At 43.5% G+C, this 13,767-nt stretch overlaps 1 long non-coding RNA gene across 1 annotated transcript in view; it reads right to left on the bottom strand.

The window, feature by feature from the left end:
* LOC138580120 (uncharacterized) overlaps nucleotides 1-12,518 on the bottom strand; it is a 31,482-nt gene extending 18,964 nt beyond the window's left edge. Inside the window, exon 1 of the long non-coding RNA XR_011304178.1 lies at nucleotides 12,412-12,518. This is a non-coding gene — a long non-coding RNA (uncharacterized lncRNA). The remainder of the gene's footprint in view (nucleotides 1-12,411) is intronic.
* Between the last annotated feature and the right edge of the window lie 1,249 nt (nucleotides 12,519-13,767).

Consider the following 13,767-nt stretch of genomic DNA (forward strand, 5'->3'; position numbering starts at 1 on the left):
CAGAAAACTGCCCAAGAACACACAGTGTCAGAGTCCAAAATAAAGGAACTAAGTGCCCAGCTTGCCCAAAATGCCCATTTCCTTTGCCCCTTGGAGGAGAAAGAAAGTAGGTTTTATGCCTCCGTCCGGGTGCAAGGGCAATGTGCAATTTTAGCACTGGTAGACACTGGATCCCAAGCCACTCTTCTGTCCAAAAGAGCCTTTGAGCAGCTTAATTCAGGAAGGGGGGGGGGAGAGCCACCAAAATCCCCTCACCCCTCTTCCTGGACAACTCCAGAACTTCGATGGGAATGAAATTGCTGTCGAGGGGACAGCAGATCTGGAGATTAAAATTGGGCGACACAAGGTGAAACACCCGGTTATATTTGTGACTCCAGAGGGGACTTCCTGTCTATTAGGGAATGACCTCCTCCAGAGGTTGTCTCCACTAATAGACTGTATGAACAAGGTCCTCCGGACTCAGGCTAACCGACCAATAAAATTAAAACAGAGCACCAAATATTTCAGTCTAAATGGCACATGCCACATGGTTGAAAAATGAACCAACCAAATCGAGTTAAAAAGTGATGAAAAACCAGCTCAATGCTTGGCCGATATTCAGGAAAAGGGTGTACAGCTGTTCCTCCCCATTCAGTTAAATAAGGGCAGGGAGCCTGTTCTCGCCAGAGTGGGCCTGAATAGTGAAGAAAGCTTTATCAGCGAAGCGTTATTCAGGAAACTCCCAAAAGACTAGACCAGTCCCACTGTTGAGTTGGTTTATCATCGGGTATGGGGCCGGGAAATTCCCTATTCAAAACATCTTCTGCTTAGCAGTTGTATGCTAGAAATTTCTATTTCTGGTAAAAGCATAGAGCATAATTGTTGGGTCGTGCAAGGTGTTCCCTCTCCCTTCTACCTAGGCAGTAACATTCTCAACCAATACGCAATAAATTTGGATTTCATTAATTGCCAAGCCCGTTCCCAACTGGAGGTTAACCCGAAGGGCCTTGGCAATCCTGAAAAGAGCCTTCTGGTCAGCCCCAATGCAACCATAGGCAGTTGAAGTTCAAAAGTGGAGAAGAGGTCCCCATCCCAGGCCTGGCCCGACAGTTCACCATCCCCATAAACATTAAGAGAGCAGGACTTGTGGCTGATTAGATAACAGGGAGTATTTTACTTGGTGTAATTGTAAAAATGTGAAAAACATATTATAAAAGTCAAGCTGTTGTCCTTGTCCTGTTGAGTAATTTACTTGGTGTGATTGTAAAAAATGGGAGAGATCCATATCCTAAAAAATTGTAAACTGTAATCATGCTTCCACTGTTGTAAATCTTCCGGGAATTATGTCAGTAAAAAGCACTAAAACTTGTTTTTTATCTATCTTCTATTAGATAATTAACATCATTACCTTCTATCCTGGCGAGGATCACCCCGGGGACCTAGAAGGGAAGGAAGGAAAGAGGGTGCCGCCCCATTCCCTCCAACCTAAAAACGGAAGGGGATCCTGGCATGCCGCTCCCTGATGAAGGAGAATTCTGCCGAATGAACCCCACTATGCCCTACTCTTCCTCAACAAAAAGTCACGGAAGAGTAGAGGGGGGATATTTGGGGTACATTTAAGGCCCTTACAGAAATCCCCTTCAACCAAAAACCGCATTGAAACAGTGCCACAAAAACGGCTGTGTTTTTGACTTCCTGGAGCATGTGTGGCGAGCATTGAACACTGCCACCCAAAGAATGGCTCTACAAATTGTTTTACGTTCAAGTTGAATCATAAGAAAATAACCTGCATTCAGAACGGCTTTACATTTGCTGTTCTGTCATGGTAATCCTAAAGTTGCGCACAACATTGAAGATGGCCCTGCAATTGTTCTTTTATTCATCTATAATACCACAAAGTTATGTATTCCATTGAAATACACCCCTGCATGCTTTATTTCATCTGATTGCCAAAAAGTCAGGCAATACCTCCCAAGAACAGCATTGTCTGCTGATAAATCACATGAGGGGCAAAGAGTTTGGCCTTTCACCGAACACGGTTTTTGTTTCCCTTTGAAGTGAACTATCACGCTCAAATTACAGTAGATGAAAGAAATAGCATGGCTTTTTCTCTTTTTCCATGTCAATATTAAAGAAATTCTGTGCAGGATCCCTCTGTGTCTATGAACAAACAGTACAGGCAAAACCCCCCAAAAGATTATTTGAAAAACAGTCCCGTGATCTGCAGAACTGCATTTGCAACTTGAAAGAAAAGGCCTGCACACGTGTGAATCTGCTCTTTTTGAAAATAAACAAAAGTGTTGTTTAAAAGTAAATGTCAAATGACAGCTTTTGCTCGCACAGAAACGTTATTGAATATGTGGGTGTGGGTTTGGCTACATAAATGTACATTATATTTATCCCAACAAGATTTGGTTCCCTTGGAAAGGACTCAGAAACCAGCCAACTGGGCTTTTGGCACAGGCGATGAATTCAATTACAAGCCCTGCCTCCCACTGAAAAGTCGCATCCATAAGCGAGACGGCCCACAATGACACGTGAGGTGTCAAAAGTGTGAGGGTTCACTGCCATGATAGACTAGCAGGCAGCCCTGGAAGGAGGAACAAAGGAAGCCAGTAGGGCTGGTGAATGACAGAGAGTAGGGTGCGATTTCCTCCAGTATCCACTCCGGACGAGGAACTGTCGGAACTTCAAAGGGCATGCAAGACAGTTTGCTGTGGGGGTCTGCAGCACCGCCCACACATGTGACCAATCTTTCACATTGACATTATAGGACTTCTGTATTTTAAGACATTTTTCCCAGCACCCTGAATAAGTAGTACATTTGTACTATGCCAGTTTTCCATGTGATTTTTAGATGAATATAAAGAGACCAATTACATGTGTCTAGCACTTGGTGAACTGAAATGGCCATGAACGAATTATAAATGGAACAGATATGAAACTAGGTAAAAAGATTCACATTGTTATTGGGAATATTTTTAGTCATTGCCAGAATTTTAAATATTATGCATTTCATGAAAAGGGCAAAAATGTGCCAAAGGGCGATGCAACATAGCACAGAGTCGGCGATCGGATTGTCCAATTACGTGTGACCTATGGAATTCACATATCTGCTTCTTATGTCAGTGGCTAGTATACATTTTAAGTTTTGCTCTATAACTCATTTTTGGTAAAAAGTAGACTTGAGAGACAAAGAAAGGTCATAAATGCAAACACATAAACGATGTCAGTTCCCCTGAAACAATCGGCCCAGGGGGAGGAGAGAGGGCTGGTAGGCTGTCCTTTCCCAGGAGAAGACTAATTCTAGGGTACTCCCCCCCAGATTGTAAATTTGATGATGTCATTTTTGGCTATATAAGGTGGAGAGAGAGAAACACAAGGGACGTAGACTCAAAACCATATCCAGACAATCCAGTCAGATCCATCCATCCATCCAGATCCAGGCACACACAAATATCCAGGGAGAAAGGAGAGGAGGCAGCTGACCTATTCCAGGAGAGCCCAGTGACAAGATCCCTTGCCTTGCTGATCCCATTCTAGGAGAGCGAAGTGACCAGACCTTGCCTAGCTGTCTAGCATTCCATTCAGGAAAGCCCAGTGACCAGATCCCTTGCCTAGCTGATCCAATTCTAGAAAGGCAAAGTGACCAGGCCCTGCCCAGCTGATCCCATTCTAGGAGGGTGAAGTGACCAGACCTTGCCTAGCTGTCCAGCATTGCACCCCGGAGAGCCCAGTGACCAGATCCCTTGGCCCAGCTGTCCAGAGTGACCAGATCCCTAGCCTGGCTGTCCAGAGAGCTTGCTGGCTTTCCAGAGTCCCAAACGAAAGCTTACATTGTAAGTAGCACATATCCCAGTTCCCAAACTGCATATCCTGCTCTTTTGACTCTTGCCCCCCATAAATTCCCATTCAAGTCCCAATTTGCCAGTATAATCCGATAATCCGTTTACCTTTCCATAGACAAATCTATATTAACCTGTGTATGTTAGTGCATTCCTGTTACAAATCTTTCTATAGTCTGTATAAATCCTTAGCATTATTTTGCAGCAAATCAATTAATTCCCCTATAAAGAGATCCACTGTGAGTTGGTTGACATTCGAAAATAACCCCCTCATGTCAAGTGCCTTTCTTTAATGATCATAGCCATTAAAATATAGCCTCACCAGAGTTAGTCTTTGACTATTAAAAACCAATTTGCCGGTGTATTGTGCATTCCTACGAATTTCTACTGTACATTTATCCCATAGAGAAACCCAAACCATAGTCCCATTGAGAGTAACCAATTTCTGTCTGAATCCTAAATGTTATGTGCCTCTTTTTCTTGTCCTGAAAACCAATTTTCGATTTTGACAGTCAAGCCTTTTCCGTGGCTGCCTGTCACCCCAAGTCCCTTATAGAAACGAATTGCCATTCTGCCGCGTGTGTTTTCTTTTGCATTTCTTTTCTTTCCCCAAAGTCGACTTTCTTACATTGTGTTCATGTTGCCTTGGTGCCCTGCTTAGTAGTCTATGAGCTTCCTCATCTCTTCCGTGTAGCAACATGAATTTCCTCCCTAGCCATCCCGCCACGTTTATAAGCTGCTGTGCGAGTAACAAGTGACATCTGATTATGCTGTTTTGCTCACAAATAAGGTTTTCATTTTCTGTTCTCGCCTCGCATCTTGGGGTGGTAGGCTGAGTCCTAAATCTGATTTTTCCCTCTTCATTCTGACTCCTTACCACTGCCTTCCATCCACAAATAAGTTAGTTAGCAGAGGTTTAGGGGTGAGTGTCGCAGGGAGAGTGCTTTACTTGAATGCTATCTGTTGCTTTTAAAAACGATGTATTTTCTGTTTGCTATTAAAGGTTTCTGTATATTGTGTTAGGAGTTTGAATTAACTGTATTGTGGGAATCTTTGCATTTGTATTGAAACCACCTTGGTGACTGCTGCCCAATTGTTTGATTTTGCTTTATTTTTCATTGAACTATAAAAGTAATAAATATCATATTGTCACAGACCCGCCTGGTTTATACTCAATTGCGACACAGGGTGTTTGTTAAGGTGGGTGTGAGACGGGTTGGGGGACTCTCAAATAAAGGACCCGTGGTTAGCTAAAGATAAAAAGCCTTTTTATTGTGCGCCGCATTCATTGTCAGTGGAAGATTTCCCTGGCTGGAGTGTGCCGTGTTATAAAACCGTTACAGAAGCTACATATGCGACTCAAGGTGGCACCCAGAGTTGTGCAGCACAAGGAACACAGGCACAGATGGCGATTGGGAGAAGTGCCCCCACAGATAGTATGCCCTCAGGCTGCATGCACCCTAGTAATCTTAGCCACCAGCCAATAATCTGCCATTTCAATCCTCATAACATGCCTGCTTTCTTGGCAGCTGATTTTTCCAATAGCTTAGGTGCTTCCGTGGGTAGACTTTACCAGTAAGGGCGCCTTGTTTCGCTTGCTCATACGCCTGCTTTATGGACACATCTTTGAGCCTTGGATTAGTAAAGCACAGAGACATTTAACATGCCATGAACAGTATCACAGATTTTATCAAATCCTACCAGACCAACCTGCAACAAGGCATAAGCCACTCCTGGCATGTGCTCTGCTCTCTCTGGAGCTCATTAGAGATGAACAGCTTGCCCAGGAAGCAGCTGAACACCAATACTTGTTACCAGCAAGTCCCTGAACACGGCTTCTTGTCGTGTCTGGCAGGGGCTGACTGGCTAATCATGGTGATCTGATAATTACATGTGTGTCAGGGCTGCAGAATGTGGTGAGGGGCAATCAATTGGGGTAATTGGCAAGGAATTGGTGGCTGAGCAAGGATGGGAAGTGGGTGCATGCAAGGTAAGGGAAGGGGATTGAGTTAAGGGTTAACGGATAGAGCAAAAGGGGAACAGAGGTCTGAAGGCCCATTGTAAAGGACAGGAGGGCACCAAGAATGTGCTGCAAGAAAAGTGCACCAGGGGGTGCTATCTACACAGGAGGGTGATAGGGTAAATGAGGCAGAGGTACTCATCTGGAAAGGTCAGCAGGTTTAATAACTTTTTCTGAGATCTGCGCCTGACCTGGTATAGGCACTAGGCCCTAGTGCTAATAAGGAATAGTATTAGCACTAGGGAAAACGTTGCCGTTGTGCAAAAATGCATTTAAAGTGCATGCTTTTTGCCTAGGGAAACGTTTGCTCTCCTGTTTGTACCATGCAACATTGCTCTTGTCACAGTGCACATGTTTTTAGTATGGCCCCAATGATTTTTGCACTGGGGCAAAGTTTCTGTAATTTTGCCCCATATGTAGGAGCAAAGCAGTCTCATGTCTTAGAATCAACATGTTTTTGATCTCCTTGAGCCCCTCGACAATCTGTCTCATTTATTACAATGCAAGAACGATAACCTTTCCAGAGATCCATGTCATGTCCTTTGCACGATCTCTGATCGACCCTATGTTACTTCACTAACTGCATGTCTTGCGGATGAGCAACGCTCTGCTGGGTTTCTTCAACCTCTTTGTTTCTTTTCTACCCTCCACCTGCCCCCATTCCCTCTTTTTAATCATCCCAAAGCCCACTAACTTTAGTATTTAGCACTTCACAGGAGTGTTTGTTATATATTTTCTTTACTAAACATTATTGTAAAGTGTCTATTTAGATTTGGTTAGGAGAGGCAAAAATCATATAGTTATGTAAATCCATTTTAATCTTAAATTCCAGAATCAAGTGTTTCACATTATTGTACTCTGTCTATTTTGATGTGGTTACTACATGCACAAAGAATGTAGTTTTGCAAGTGCATTTGATCTCATATTCCAGAAGTGTGAACATTAGGTGTCTCACTACTTGACAGATCGCCGGGATACTACAATGACACAATCCAATAAAAACATGTGTTTCACAAAACATTGTTTTTTGTGAACATTTACAAATTAATGCTTACATTTCTTTCTTTCAATAATACGCAATATGTTAAAAAAAAATAATAGTTTAAAAACTTTTGCAAACATACTGTATATTTAACATGTCATATTAAAGTTAACATTTTGCTTACAATATTTGCAAATTCTAAGACTTTGCAAAGAATATGCCAGAATCAATAAAAGTGATAGTGGGGAAAGAGAGGGACAAAGTCCCACTTCATTCTAGACTGGTAGCTTTCTCCATGAAGGTGAAGTTTTATAATCTTATAACATTGTTATTTTAAACATGACTTAATTTGCCAAAGTATAAACATCACTGAAGAATCACAGATGCACCAAACAATGTGTGAGATTAATCTGAAGACATGGGGCCTCATTACGACCCTGGCGGTCCGGAAATAACGGTGGCGGTAAACCCGCCGCCACCGTTGTTTCCGGACCGCCTGATCCCGACCCCTGCAGGCGGGAGGTGATATTCCCACCAGGTCTGACCTGGCGGGTTTAACACCTCCCGCATGCAGGCGGACGAGGAAACACCGGCAGCATTACGAGATGCTGCCGGTGTTTCCATGATCCCGATTCCCATTGAGTCCCATAGGACTCAATGGGAATGGGGATTTACACCATTCCGCCTCCGTGATTCCCGGAAAATGGGGGTTGTAATGCCCCGGTAATTCCGGGAATCACGGAGGCGGAATGGTAATACGAGTCCGGCGGTAACCAGGCGGTTTTACCGCCGGGGCTACCGCCGGACTCTGGACACTTTCACTTGGAACTACTAATCTACACTGCATGAAAACCACAGTTTGCCAATTTTTCCAAATGTGTGAACGATTGCATAACCTTAGATTTTCCTAGAATAGAGGGTTTGCAAAGAGTTTACAAACGCATTGCAAACATGACATTGTTCGAGCCCATCTGGTTGCCCCAGACTGCCAATCCTAATATGCTCTATAAGTTTGATATTATGTACATCACATTGGTTGACTTTTGCAAAAAAGAGTATTTATTGACATGCAGTCTGATGTATGCCAAGGTTATGTCTTACATCAACCGCCAGTGGGTTAGTGAAACACTATTGGTCATTTGGGTGGGTGGCCATTCGACTGGTGGTGGCATTGCAATGTCTGACTTTAACACTCCCTAAAGCCAGGAGGGAGTGAGCTGTGTACATCTATGAGTAAACAGTGATGATGGCGTTCTGGAATCTTAGCCAGTTCCCCACGCCTAGAGCACCCTGGTCGAATCTGTGTGTCAGGTGTCATGTAAGGCTACCAGAAGAATCCTGACAGGTGTGCGCAATTAGGGTCATAACGAGAAGAGAATGCCAAAAAGCTCTATTCCATTCTGGAGAGTCTTGCTAGCAAATAATAGTACTCATGAATACAGTGCTGCACTCAGAATATATTGGAGGGTCTCTTTAGATTTTACAAACAATTATTTATTAAAAATGGGTGGAAGTGCTAGTTTACACAAAGTTAAACAAAATTTGTATCTGTTATCTCAACAGGAACCTAACTTTGGAAAGCGGAGGGCCATTTTAGAAAGGATTGGGGTCTGTATTTGACAGGTCACATGACTACGATGTCTGAGATCTGCAGCTTTAATATGTTAACCATTGGAAATCACAGATGATAAATGTCTCATGAACAGATTTTGGATGACCATTGTCTAACGATCTGCATTGCACTGTTTACATACCTACATGAACAGAGGATAGCACAGGGGCAACGCAAGACCACGCAGAGAAACAGAGGTTTGAATCCCAGATCTGTACTTAGAAACCGAGTTCAGGTATTAAACACCTTATAAAAAAACATTTAAATTAAATTAATACCGGGCGGCTCCAGATTATGAAGAATTCTGCCAGGAATAGTCACGTCTAGACACAATCATTGAGATGGTCTGGTTTGTTTGCTTATTCCATAACTATTTTACCAGTGGATTGTTAACAGCGTGTTGTTTAAAATGAAGACATATATAGCGCTGGATGGACATGGTTAGTTGTGCTGATTCCAGGAGCTATTGTATAGCAAAAACAGCCATTGCCATTGAACCAGTAGCAGAGCTCTCCTTTCAACCAAAATAACACTCGGAATGCAGGCAATGTGCAAAGCAATGATGTTTCCTGGCGGATCAGGATTTCCTGTGAAATATCAAGGGGCTGCTTAGAACAGCTCCAGACCATTGGGGAGCACTAACAATATCAGGGTGACCTGCAATCACTGTATAGTGAACAAAGCTTAACACTGCTAGAAGAAAAGAGACATATATGTGTACACTATTAACTATTTAAGGGATGCAATAATTGATATAGGAATGAAAACATAGCTACATTTGTGCATACACGTGGGTATGCAAATAGGCTCAGTCTTGATGTCCACAATGTCCTGATAGTAAAGATCCCTGTTATGCCCTACATTTCATAATATAAATGCAACCTGCTCACATTTAAAAAAAAAAAAAATCTAATTGAGTGGAGTGCGGGTCCGTGGATTGAACCCACGCCTTGTCACGCTTCCATGATAAGCATCTTGCCCCTGAGCTGTCCTCCCAGCCATTTCACTCTGATTGTGCTAAATACAGATTTACATTAACTCGATTTTTTGGGGGGTGGCAGGTGGAAAGGTGACTCATTAAGGGTGGTCTGAATTTTAGAAGGGTGGGGATATTCGAGTTAGGGCTCCTTTGAAGCGTTTCTGATCAATAGTAACTGTTTGTTACCAGAAATACATATTTTCCTTCCAAACATTAACATCTCCAAGCGTAACAATTATCTCCAAAATTAAGAGATGAGCAAAGTCAAAGATGCTTTCCCATGGATCAGGAATAAAGCATGGCCAAATTACATAGAACATAATCAAGGATCACCACATACCTCAATGGACAACACTGGTTGCCTGTCCTTGTATATCCCTGTTACATGAACAGAAACCATGAACATGATGAGCACAATTCATGGACAAGCCATGGATAGGAATACCATGAACAAAAATCAGAGACAGGAAAGGGTCGAACATGTATATACATGGGCACCTCTGTTTACATATGATACCACTGACAACCAATGAACGGGTAGACAGACGGCTAACAATACCGTCAACGACTAATATTTGCACCCGCAGTGTGACGTTGGATTCCTTTCTGCCAATCAGGAAAGAGGGTATCCTGGCACTTATCACTGCTATGGAAAAGTCACACGTGGCCTAGAGGGATCAATTATCCTCTCCTCAGCCAGTCACCTTCAACCAGGCCTTCGGCACATGCACCCCTGTCATTGCTAACCAGCTGCTCCTTCCTCTCTCACTGCCGCTGCCCCCTCTGCCTTCACCCCAGCTACCATATGGCTCTGCCACTGCGCCACCAAACCCGTTAAAAGGAAGAAAGTACTTCACCTCCTTAACTGCCATGCATCTGCTGCTTAGTGGTCTAAAGGAGTGAAGTCCGTTCTTCCTTTCCATGACATGTAGGCAGTGCTTTGGGGGGGGGCTGGGGAATAACATGGATGGGCAGTGGGCTTCACACATCGATCCCTAGCACCCGGCAGCTGGGTGCTAATAGTAACCTTGCTCCAATATTCCAATATGCTGGTCAATATGGGTTCTTTGGAGCCTGCAGCCCTCCCTATGTGATTTCGTTTCACTCAGGTTCGCAGGCTTGCAGTCAGGTTTGCAGGCTCATACAAATCCGTATTGCCTGTAGCTCTGAGCAATATTGCTTAGCTCCTGGCTGCATTCCAATAATTCTCATTTTAGAAGCAGTTGGGGGAACAGGAGAAATAATTTTTCAAAATTCAAGAAAAAGTAATACAGTTGACCAGCAATATTTCTTTCAACAAGACACATCCTTGTTGTGAGTTTCTTTTTTTTCACTGCACCTTCAGAATACCCGATTTTTACCACTCCACAAAATTCCAAGTTTCAGGACCGAAACTCATACCCCCATCCTCCCGCCTTCCTCCTTTTTCTCCGTCTCTCCTGTCACACCTTGGGAAGTTACCAGAGTTGTCCGCTCCATGAAGGTCTCTTCTAAACAGTTCTCCCCTTGCTCATCCAGGACCATGAAGGATAACATTGGCTCTCTTGGCCCTGCTCTCGCTGATTTCTGCAATTACTCATTTATCACTGGATCTTCCCCTCCCCCTTAAGCACTCCCTTGTGTGCCCACTCCTGAAAAAACCTTCCTCTGACCCCACCTGCTAGCTATCACCCTATCTCCATCACCCCCTTCCTGGGGAAGCTACTTGAGAAGATGGCCTTGCCCCAATTTATCTCTCACACTGAACTTGTTGGTGGCCTCCACGACCATCAGTCCCTCTAGACTTGACTACTGTAACAGCCTCCTCCTGAATCTGCCTTCTTCCACTCTGCGACCCCTTCATTTTATCCATAATAGGGCCGCAAGACTTATCCTTGGCCTTAAGCCCAGGGACTGCATCTCTCCTGCACTAAAATGTCTTCACTGGCTCCTGGTTGCTGCACAGATTAAATTCAAATCCCGCTGTATCATCCACAAGGCTGTCTGGGCCCGGGGACTGCACTATCTTCAACTTTATCTCACTAAATACTCTCCCTCTAGACCACTTCACTCCTCTGGCACCAACTCTTTGTGTGTAAAGCGTTTTGCGAAACAGAGGGAAGGAGGTCGCTCACTTTCCTCTGTGGGCTCCCTCCTTAGGAATAGCCTCCCCCACCCGCTGCGCCTTGAGCAGGATCGTCTCAATTTCCGGGAGCTCCTTAAGACCTTCCTGTTTTTCTCATTCTTCCCTCCTTCTCTCCTCCGCTAATCCCACAGTTGCTGAATCGGTGTCCTTGGCCCTTATGCATTTTAGGGGCCTTGACCTCTTACACCAATTCTTCCCAGCTCCTGTCTATCCGCAGCACTTCCATCTGCACACCCTCAGCTCTGGAGACTTGCACTTACACCTCCCGCGGCCCAGGCCGTGTAGCACTCAACATCCCTAGCACTTTGTCCATGGCTCATCTACGAGCTCGGACTCCCCAGCACTTACCCCTCTTCCTTTCTGCACTTGCACATTCTGAATACTCACAAGGCATAGTAGGTTCGTCCCTCTCCCTCTTCCCCCTCTGCTCTTAATATCATGTTGTAATGTACTTCTGACCCTCCCTCCCTGTGCGCGATTTAAAACAGTATATTCCTATTGTATAAGCGCCTAACAAGCACACAATAAATACATAAGACGACCTGCTTTTATGTGGAGGAAATTTCCCCCACACAAAACTAGCACCATATGTTATATTACCCCAAGGAGCAATCCTGCTTGCAGTTGAATGGAGTCCAATAGTGGAATAACTAAAGACCCTTCCTGTTACTGCATGCTTCCCATGTGGAGTAAATGTAAATGAGTTTGGCGGTATTATAGCTGGTATTATAAGCAGGAATACTGCCAAATGGTAATGAGGCCCTTACTTTGTGTGACTCAGGGGCCTGGGTGTAATGTGCACGTGCAAACGCACGTGCAAGCTTAACAAGATTCTGCAGATCGCGCTCACTATGTCCAAGTATGCTCACCACTTTGGAAAGTTCTCTGTGACTCTGTACAAGATGTGTCTCCGATTTTCTGATCCTTATTTCGGCTTGTTCTGGCCCACCCACGACGTAGGATTTTGCAGTGGAATATGAAATTATATGTTTCTGCTCTTTTATAGGCTACCCTTCCTGCTGTTCCCAGAGGCGTATCTAGGATTGTCTAATAAGGGCCTCGCAATAATGCTGTTCGGCCCACCGCAGTGACATCATCTGTAAACACCCACACAGCGCTGCTGAGTTGGCATTTATGCATTTTGTGTGGGCTTTGACCTCTCAGGCACGACCCTGTCTACGCCTCTGGTTGTTCCCGGAAATATCACGTGGTATATTGCCCAATTATTCAAAGCCGTAAGCTAGAAGGGAGAGAACATTTCCTGTTGTAGATATGTATAACTATTGTCAAAAGTAAATCAGATTATCCAGGTTTTCTAATTCATTCTTTCTTTCTTTCTTTCTTTCTTTCTTTCTTTCTTTCTTTCTTTCTTTCTTTCTTTCTTTCTTTCTTTCTCTCTCCATTTCTTCCTCTCTCCCTTTCTTTCTTTCTTTCTTTCTTTCTTTCTTTTTTTCTTTCTTTCTTTCTTTCTTTCTTTCTTTCTTTCTTTCTTTCTTTCTTTCTTTCTTTCTTTCTTTCTTTCTTTCTCCCTTTCTTTCTTTCTCACTCCCTTTCTTTCTTTCTCCATTTCTTTCTCCATTTCTTTCTTTCTTTCTTTCTTTCTTTCTTTCTTTCTTTCTTTCTTTCTTTCTTTCTTTCTTTCTTTCTTTCTTTTTCTCTCCCTGTTTTTTTTCTTTCTTTCTTTCTTTCTTTCTTTCTTTCTTTCTTTCTTTCTTTCTTTCTTTCTTTCTTTCTTTCTTTCTTTCTTTCTTTCTTTCTTTCTTTCTTTCTTTCTCTCTTTCTTTCTTTCTTTCTTTCTTTCTTTTCCTCTCCCTTTCTTTCTCCCCATTTTTCTTCTTCATTCTCTTCACTTGCCCGTCTTTCTATTTGGCCTGTTCTCATGTCCCCTCATCCCACTCTCACCCAAATGTCCCTTTTCTCCAATCCAGTATTTTCCTGTACATTTATGTCCAGGTTATTTAGCAACATCTACAAGTTGGCTTTGTAGATAAGAGTCAGCATCTTTAAACACTAACCTAAGGGGTACAATATATCAGGGATATGACCCCCTAATGCTTGGTCTCGCGAGACACGTCATCTGCAGTGGCATCAGAAGGGGCATGTCATGCAGATAGGAGTCATCCTCTCTTATTACATCTCTGATCCTCTGAACACTTGTTGATTTCACATATAAATGCTTTCAATCGCTTGTGCCACATCAGGGCACCATGCTGTGCCTTCTCTCA

The sequence above is a fragment of the Ambystoma mexicanum genome, chromosome 3p (genome assembly GCF_040938575.1).
Source record: "Ambystoma mexicanum isolate Mex_15411 chromosome 3p, UKY_AmexF1_1, whole genome shotgun sequence".
Taxonomy (NCBI): Eukaryota; Metazoa; Chordata; class Amphibia; order Caudata; family Ambystomatidae; genus Ambystoma; species Ambystoma mexicanum.